Source organism: Penaeus chinensis, chromosome 7 (assembly GCF_019202785.1).
Source record: "Penaeus chinensis breed Huanghai No. 1 chromosome 7, ASM1920278v2, whole genome shotgun sequence".
Lineage (NCBI taxonomy): Eukaryota > Metazoa > Arthropoda > Malacostraca > Decapoda > Penaeidae > Penaeus > Penaeus chinensis.
This window is the reverse complement of record NC_061825.1, coordinates 36,547,642-36,557,641: the sequence shown is the minus strand read 5'-3', so window position 1 is coordinate 36,557,641 and position 10,000 is coordinate 36,547,642.

Genomic DNA, 10,000 nt, shown 5'->3' with positions numbered 1-10,000 from the left:
AGGGAGAGAGAGAGAGAGAGAGAGAGAGAGAGAGAGAGAGAGAGAGAGAGAGAGAGAGAGAGAGAGAGAGAGAGAGAAGAGAGAGAGAGAGAGAGAGAGAGAGAGAGAGAGAGAGAGATAATGAGAGAGAGAAGAGAGAGAGAGAGAGAGAGAGAGAGAGAGAGAGAGAGAGAGAGAGAGAGAGAGAGAGGAGGGTGAGGAAGAGGAGGGAGGGAGAGGGAGAGGAGGGAGGGAGAGAGAGAGGAGGGAGGGAGGGAGAGGGAGGGAGGGAGGGAGAGGGAGGGAGGGAGGGAGAGGGAGGGAGGGAGGGAGAGGGAGGGAGGAGAGAGAAAGGGAGGGAGGGAGGGAGGGAGGGAGAGAGAGGGAGGGAGGGAGAGAGAGAGAGAGAGAGAGAGAGAGAGAGAGAGAGAGAGAGAGGGAGGGAGAAAGGGAGGGAGGGAGGGAGAGAGGGAGGGAGGGAGTGAGAGAGGGAGAGGGAGGGAGGGAGGGAGAGGGAGGGAGGGAGGGAGAGAAAGGGAGGGAGGGAGGGAGGGAGGGAGTGAGAGGGAGGGAGGGAGGGAGGGAGAGAGAGGAGAGAGAGAGAGAGAGAGAGAGAGGAGAGAGAGGAGAGAGAGAGAGAGAAGAGAGAGAGAGAGAGAGAGAGAGAGAGAGAGAGAGAGAGGGAGGGAGAAAGGGAGGGAGGGAGGGAGAGAGAGAGGGAGGGAGGGAGGGAGAGAGGGAGAGGGAGAGAGAGAGAGAGAGAGAGAGAGACGAGAGAGAGAGAGAGAGAGAGAGAGAGAGAGAGGAGAGAGAGAGAGAGAGAGAGAGAGAGAGAGAGAGAGAGAGGAGGGTGAGGGAGAGGGAGAGGGAAGGGAGGGAGGGAGAGAGAGAGGAGAGAGAGAGAGGAGAGAGAGAGAGAGAGAGAGAGAGAGAGAGAGCGAGAGAGAGAGAGAGAGAGAGAGAGAGAGAGCGAGACTTGACCTACTCAAATTTTATACTCTTTATCATTATGCCAGACGGGTTATCGTATCGTGCTGATTATAGAAACACTGGAAGGTATTGAGAGAGAGAGGGGGGGCATGGAAGGGAGAGGGAGAGGTAGAGGGAGAGGGAGAGGGAGAGGGAGAGGGAGAGGGAGAGGGAGAGGGAGAAAGAGAAAGAGAAAGAGAAAGAGAAAGAGAAAGAGAAAGAGAAAGATATATATATATATAGAGAGAGAGAAAAAGTAAAAGGGAGAGGGAGAGGGAGAGGGAGAGGGAGAGAGAGAGAGAGAGAGAGAGAGAGAGAGAGAGAGAGAGAGAGAGAGAGAGAGAGAGAGAGAGAGAGAGAGAGAGAGAGAGAGAGAGAGAGAGCGAGAGCGAGAGCGAGAGAGAATCAAGAACCATATAGCATTATAATAAATTAATGTGGCGAAAAGGATAAAACGTGTTAATGATTGGGATAAATTAATAGAAGACTGGGATGAAGTAGAGAAGGAAAAGGAAAGGGGAGAAGAGACCACTCAAAATTAGTTGAGTTGAGGGCTGAGGTCCAAGGTAGAGATGGTTAATGGTTAATGGTTAAAAGCAAAATAAATGTGCTAGACATGTAAGTTCATGTAGCACTATAGTAAATGGTAGTGAAGGGTGGTTGAGTTAGTGATTAGTTGTCAAAGTTGGGCAAAGGAATTGACGAGTAAATGGGTTAAGGTTGGGTAAGGTAATGTATAGGGGTTAGATCAAGTGAAGGATATATATGCATTTGAGGAATAAAAACAGGTTGTCAAAGCAGAAAGTGTGAGAAGTTGTGGGAGGGATCACGAAAAATCGGTCCCATTTGGCTGGGCTAAATAGATTATTTAAGAATTTTGTAGAGATGGGGGTAGTAGAAGGATGGCGGCATGTGGAAGAGGGAGTAGTGTTGAGGGAGGTAGTGTTATGGGGAGGTGGACAGGTTGTAAGGTAGTAATAAGGGAGGATGGGGTAGTTGATGAAGAAGATTGTGGGGGTATAGTTGTTGAAGTTGAGCATGTTGGGAGTAGAAATGTCTCCTGGGGTGTTGATTAGGGTGGATACTGTACTAGTCGGCATTGAGGAGGGGGCATTAGTTGTAGTGTTCAGAGCCGTGGTCAAAGGAGAGCCTGGGGTCAGGGAATCGGGCGAGTTTGAATTGGTGGAGCTATTTGATGAAGAGGCAAGCCTCATTGCCTCTAATAATGGTATGGTTAATGGTTAATGGTTAAAAGCAAAACAAATGTGCTATCTAATAATGGTATAAAATTGTTGGCCATGATAAGCCTGGAGTATGCTGGGGGGAGAAACGGTCCACCCCTCAGGGTCCCTTGAGGGGTAAGGGCTAGACAACTAAAGCAGGGGAATACCGTGCCCATGGCTCCTTCAGGACGTTCAGGACTGGCACAAAGTCAGCCATTCATCCTTTCAGCACGGCTCTCACACCTTAGGAAGTGGATAGTAGAAGGGGTTGGTGAAGGGACAGAAAGGAAAAAGTAGGAGAGGGAAAAAAGTCGAGGGCTGAGTCCCAAGGTTGGGGAGTTCCCCAGCATTGGGTCCCAGTCTCCGCCTCCTAAGCCCCCCCACGACAACAACGGGCAAGGGATTGGGGGGGCCAAGTAGAGATGATTTCCTTCATGTGCCTTACTCTCCAAATCGTACCCCCCCCCCACACACACACAACAACAAAGAGCAAGTGATTGGGGGGCGTGGCATATAAGTTTAGTATCTATTGTTATACTAGACGTGGCATAAATTCAACATTTTCATGGGTATAGTAGATGACGAACTTTTTTTATTCCTATATAAAAGTTAGATATGAATTCTGATACAACTAAAAATGGGAGATGTGGTCTTTTGCCCCGAAAGTAACTCCGTTTTTGTGACATTCCAGCCGTTTTCTCGCAATTTCTTCCTGACTTCTTATCCTTTGTATTATATCCAATATTTTTTGTTATCACAGCTTTGTATGACTTTCACAATACTGGTCATACTCCAGAACCGGGCATTTCTGCGATGACCATCTCAAGGCCTAAATAACTAGACCTTGGATCAACTTACGGGACAAGCTTGCTAAAGGCTGTCTGCTTCTTGATTCTCGCGTGTTGGCTAGTGTCTCGTCACTTCTTTTGCCAAAAGATTTTCTCCTCTGACACACACACACACACACACACACACACACACACACACACACACACACACACAGAGAGAGAGAGAGAGAGAGAGAGAGAGAGAGAGCAGAGAGAGAGAAGAGAGAGAGAGAGAGAGAGATAGAGAGATAGAGAAGAGAGACAGAGAGAGAGAGAGAGAGAGAGCGAGAGAGAGAGAGAGAGAGAGAGAGAGAGAGAGAGAGAGAGAGAGAGAGAGAAAGAAAAAACGTGTGCATACATATAGAAGGAGGGAGGGAGGGAGGGGGAGGGGGAGTGGGAAGGAAGAGGGGAAGGAGAGGGAGAAGGAGAGAGAGGGAAGAAGAGGGAGAGGGAGAGGGAGAGGGAGAGGGAGAGGGAGAGGGAGAGGGAGAGGGAGAGGGAGAGGGAGAGAGAGAGAGAGAGAGAGAGAGAGAGAGAGAGAGAGAGAGAGAGAGAGAGAGAGAGAGAGAGAGAGAGAGAGAGAGAGAGAGAGAAGAGAGAGAGAGATAGAAGAGAGAGAGAGACAGAGAAGATGTGTGCATACAGATAGAGGGAAGAAGGGAGGGAGAGGGAGGAAGAGGGAGGGAAAGGGAGGGAAAGGGAGGGAGAGAGAGAGAGAGAGAGAGAGAGAGAGAGAGAGAGAGAGAGAGAGAGAGAGAGAGAGAGAGAAAGAGAGAAAGCAAAAGGTGGTGAGGGAGTAGAATGCATTAATGAAAATATGCAGCAAACACACCCCTTCAAAATCATGAGATACATAACAAGAGACCTTGAAAACCTTGCTCTCATACTGGGATAATAAAACAACTATCATTAACGAAAGCCATATACTTTTAAACTGTTGCTGCACTACAGTCCGTTTTATTTATTTTTTCTAAATATATAACACACACTCATAACCATAATGGTGGCTGAGGTGGATTTATGTTCACACCACACAAGAGTGGCGGGGTCCAGGGCTTGCCATGGAGGAAGGATAGACATATGTCTCAAAAGATCCTTTACAGTTTTAGCCAAAGACGTTCGATTTCTTAGATTTACGAATTCTTAAAAGACTTTTTTCGCTGTTCAGTTTTCCTCTTCGGGAAATAAAGCTGTAGAGTTGCGTGAGGGTATGAGGGAGAGGAGAAGTAATGAGTATTATTCTAGCTTATGATAAACATGAATGGGTCTTAAGTTGTATAAAAGTTTTAAATTGTAATCCACCTTATCTGTGTGTGGACACTGCCAATACAGAGGAGAATTAGATGCAATGGGAAAGGAGGAGGAAAAAAGGGGGAAAAGAGTACAGGGAAAGGGACAGAGAAGAATAAAATGTGTTCCTTTAATGTGCAACTTGTCCATTACAAACTAATATAGCAGTAACATTGGTAAAGTGTGTGTGTAGTTCCATATCCCCTCCAGCTCAAAGAACCTGGAATATATTTCCTTTTGATTTTAAATAATTGTTTAATTCTTGTTACTTATACTGGATTGGCAAAGAGAGACAGCCCCTGGATCCGCCCTCACATAACAGTTTGATCCAATCATAAGGCAAAATACACAGATCTCTCATCTTCCATCGTCACTTTGCTGTTCAGACAGCAAATGCAACTTACAATCTTCCTTCTTATATAACTCACATTAGATGAACATAATTCAGATGAAAAATGAAAATGAAAAAAAGAAGTGAGAGAAACAATTTGAATATTCTCTAATATAAAATATAACTCATCTCTTCTTTTGGGAATGTGATTTTTCCTTCAGATTCCTACATTTTATTGATAGTTTCATTTCAACAAATAACAATAGTAAATACTGATAAGCTGGAAACCTTTACAAAAACGATCATTCACACGTCACTAAGGAATTTTAGTGAACAATGCAATAGACAAATGTATGTTTTCACTCCTCTTTTTGCCAACCATTCACAGGAAGAAAGAACAATGACACTTCAAGAACAAGAGAGAGATAAAACTGTCCTGGAAGACCTTATCAATTTTGTCTAACATCTCTCTCCTAAAATCTTGAAGTTACTCTGGCACTTCTGCCTTTGGAGACACTAAATGTGAAACTTTCTTCAGAAGGATGGAAACAATCTGTCATTTCTTTTTCTTTTTTTTTTGTCCTAGTAGAACTTGACTTATGATATATATGTCTGAATTAAAAAAAAGAAATAGCTGAACTGATGTGTCTTCTTTTTCTTTCCTTTCTAAAAAAAAATTCACCATTTAGTTCATTGTACATCATTTTCTTTCTTGATATGAAAGCAATACATTTTATTTCTTTTCTATACTGTCGCTATATCACCAATGAGAAGTACTACATGATAATATGTGATCAATATATGATATTCCTTTATTATTTTTAAGTTTATACCATACAGGAAGTAACATACTATACAGACTATGAAAGTATGCCAAAACTTTGTCTTTGTGCATGACCTTTCTTTACAGTGATTTTTTTTTATTTTTGTCATAATCATAAACACAGATGACAGTTAATAGACACTACATGAGGTTAGATACCTTAAGTGACTGGCAACAGTCTCTCTCCATTGACATCTCCACTCGCCTGGAAACTGGTGCGGCCTTTGAATTGTTTCAGATATCTCACAGAGAATCTGAATTAAGAATAGGATAATTATGTTTATTTACCTAACATTATATTATTCCTCCATAGGTGATTAAAGAAACATGAAAGGAAATAATCTTAGTAGGAGAAAACGTCTTCTTTTACACACAAGAATGAACCGATTAAAAAAAAGAAAAGAAAAATAAACAGTTGCTCATTACTTCTTCAATGACATACATAACTTGTAAATAGAAATTATCACGCACGACAATCCTGTTTTTTTAAAAAGTGTATTTCCAATATTACAAAGAAGCATCTGATAGTAACAAGGAAATTATGCTACTAGTCTGGCAAAGGCGGTGTCGGTTAGGTGCCCATACGTCAAAGGGCCCTGACTGGCTGGTTTGAATTACATTGAGACTTTGGATGAATTAGAAACATGAAAGTACTTAGCTAGAAAGTAAGACATGTTAAAAATCACTTTAGAATTATTATGCAAAAGATAAGATTCTCTTCTTTAACATAAGATGGTTTTTTTTCTTATCTAATAAAGTGATAAATTCTATAAAATCAACCAGTCAGGAGTGCTTAACCCTAGAACTCCAAAGGACTAACTGTGCCATTGCCAGTCTTTGTAGTAATCAGTGTTTATTATCACTGATATATTTACATGTGAGAAGCATGGGAGGCAGGCTCTCTTCAACATGGCTGACAGACTTATTTTTTTCTTTTTTAGTGCACTTAAACATTATTTAGAGTACTGGTGAATGAGCAATTCTGGTTCTAATTAAAAGCCTAATGACATAGCCATACCACCAAAATGGCTCTTTTTTTATATTTTTTTATTTTTACTTATTGTCAATTTGGTGCCTGTTGCAATGCCTATGTCTGACACTGTCCAAATCACCCGTATATGTGAATACGAATGGGATTGATATACTTGTCCTTTTACTCAATCATAAACAATACCACCTTTTCTCATACACTGTAAAGCATTTATGAAATTCAAAAGATTTTATAAATGTAACTACATTTTTCTTTTTTTTTCAGTCTCATGCAATTTGGATTTCTGAAATACCATAATGTACAGTTTACCAGTATTTCAGTGTTGGGCCTGACCCAAAAAAGAGAGAAAAAATAAATGTTTCATATATCATATCAGACTCACAGCTGTTCACTATTCAAGGACACTCATATTGTACAGGATTACAAGACAAAAACATTCTAATTTATAACAAAAGAAATATAAATATTTGGATGATTATTTTTTCTTAGAAAAAGGATTCTATGACACTTTCAGAAAAGTACAGGTATACTGTACAACTGTTTTACTGCTCCTAAAATACCTTTCTTTTTGCTGAAAAGAGCCAAATCTTAAATTACATTACAGTAAATGCAATTTACATATATACATATGAAAAGTACCATATGGAAGGTAAAGGCAAAGTTTAGAAGGATTTTATTTTACAAGGTTGATGAATAATGAACAAGTCTGGGAATGAGAAGGGCTACAGTGATCAGATACACCTACTAATCACTATGATTATGAAAAGGGGGAAAAAATAGAAATAAAAATCTAAAGCACTTTTCACATATCTAATTTTCTGTAAAAGATCAAAATGCCCATGTGTATGTTTGCCAGATTTGCATAAATCAAGTGTAAATTTTGGTCTATTACAATGATTAACCTACAGCAATTAAAGATACATCACACTGACAAATTTCATATGTTTTCATGCATGTAATTTCATTTTTTCTCTACTTCTTATCCTCCCTGTATAGTTTACAAATTCGCTTGAAAACTATTTCCATTTGCTGTAGGTGGGAGATTCAAAGGTAAAAGTATAGAACAACTTTCTTTTCACTCTCACAGGGATCAGAGAATGAAATAATGCTGCACACATTGTCATGCTGATGCTGTTCCCCGCCAAGAGGAACACGACAGTACGTGTTTTGCCTGAGGTCAACCAGCTGTGTGATAATGATGTAGACAGCACACACATAAGGGGACTCTCTCTCTCTCCTTCCTGAATTTTTCTCCTTTTTATTTGCTGTTTGGAATATTATCATCAGGAACCATCACATTTTCTGGTACATTCCCCTAAAATTGAGAGTACCTTGAATTTTTTTTTTTTTTTTGTTAGTATTTAAGAGAAAAATGTCATCCAGAGAGTAACACTTTTGAGTTACAGTGAAGGAGGGAGATATGAGTCACGCATAAGTATTTTTGTAAATAAATAAATAAAGCACAGTTTTCGGAGTAGGAAAAAAATGCCACACTGATTTTCAGAGTGATGACATTAATTATACGTTACATATATACATGCCTGGTTACATCTTTTTCTTTCAACAAGAATGGCTGCAATGAAAATTATTACAAGCTTAATTATTATGTTTGTTTCATATTACCAGAAAGAGGTTATTACTTTTCTCCTGGATTAATTTTCATATTACAGCTATTCTTGTATGTCATACATTATCGGTAATGCTACAATTTTCTCCTTTCCAGGATGATAATGAACTCCATAATGGAAATATTGTCATCACACTATCATAACTTTGTATCTGTGCTTTGATGCAAGAAACTTCTTCCTCTCCTTTTTTTTGTTTGCAAAAAGACTTTTCTCTTAATTGAAAGTAACATCTTCGTGGATTTTAAAAAGACAGCAGACAGCTTCAGAAACCTACATTCTGTGAGTAAATATAAAAGAAATTACTCACAACTTCTATTTTTTGGCACTGTGAGCCACACTCACTCCTTCATGTGTAAAAATAAAACAATAAAACTAAGACATTTGGAAAGAAAAATATATCTGTGATATGATTCTATATTCGTGAAAAATAACAACTAGCAAATACTCTTGACATACTCTCCATGGTGCAAATCATCATGTACTTGATAGCATGTACAGTGGCAGTCACAAAATTTTAGATGAGGATGGGCACTCTTTTCTATGCACAGTGTAACATAGCACATAAAGCATTATTATATATAGAAATGTTACACTTGTATGCTTCTTTAATAAACAAATTATATATATATATATATCTACTCATGTAGTTCTGACCAGCAAGAATTATTTTTTTTCTTCCCAAATTAGCTGTCAGAGTGACTACCATATTAAAATAATGGAATGGAAAGTGCCCCAGTCCCCCTTTCTCTCTCTCTCTCTCTCTCTCTCTCTCTCTCTCTCTCTCTCTCTCTCTCTCTCTCTCTCTCTCTCTCTCTCTCTCTCTCTCTCTCTCTCTCTCTCTCTTTCTCTCTCTCTCTCTTTCTAACTATATGTTCCATTATGCACCTTCATATGCACACACACATTTATTCAAAAACATGAACATACAAGTACTTAGTCATCATACACCAAGAATGAAAATATGTCAATCAGTAGTTGAATTTAATCCATATGAACTTAAAATTTTCCCTTTTGTTTAAATATATACTGTGTTGTCATGTGTCCTTTTTCTTGCTGCAGCTGTCTACATCTTCTCTGAGTCATTCTAAGTAGATGTCTTCAATCGGGTAGGCGGTCTTCGCATGAAATTATGGTTTTAAAAACTCTTGGGGAATGGCTCGTTTTGAAAAAGAAGAGACAATATTAAAATGTATAGGTATATCATTATTTTATATGTATAACCCTAAACACTTCCAGACTTCTACACATGCATGAATGCATGTCTGTACACATGCATACAGACATAGACACACACACACCGCACACGCACGGGACGCACGCACCCCGCACGCACGCACGCACGCACGCACACGACCACGCACCCCGAACATACCCCCCAACACACACACACAAAACCCCCAAAAACCCGCACCACGCACGCACACGCACCAGCACGCACGCATGCACGCAAAAACACACACACCCCAAAAAAACCACACATTTCAAAATATAAAATGTCAACAAACTAATTCAATACACACCCCACTGCTTCTGCAACCGGCCTCGTGCTTGTGTTGCTCCTGAAGACGTGGCAAGCAAAGCGCTGAATGGTTGGGTGTTTGGTGATGAAGCCAAAGTAACGATGGTCCTTAGGGTGGAAGGCGCAGAAGGAGACGTGCTTCAGGTGGTAGAAGTAGTCGTGGCAGGGGACATGGTTGGGCTGCAGAAAGGGATATATTTAAGGTGTTAAATGTTGTTTATATTATCGCTTGAAACCGGAAATCTAATTCATCTACCTGTATTTTTTTTTTTTTTTTTTTTTTTAGTTCTCTCATTTCACACCTTTAATCAAATTTGATGAAAAAAAAATTATATATGCCATCACTACATTTTGACTAAATCTTTCAGTATACCTAAAAAAGAAAGAAAGAAAGGAAGAAAAAATTACTATGGTTTATCT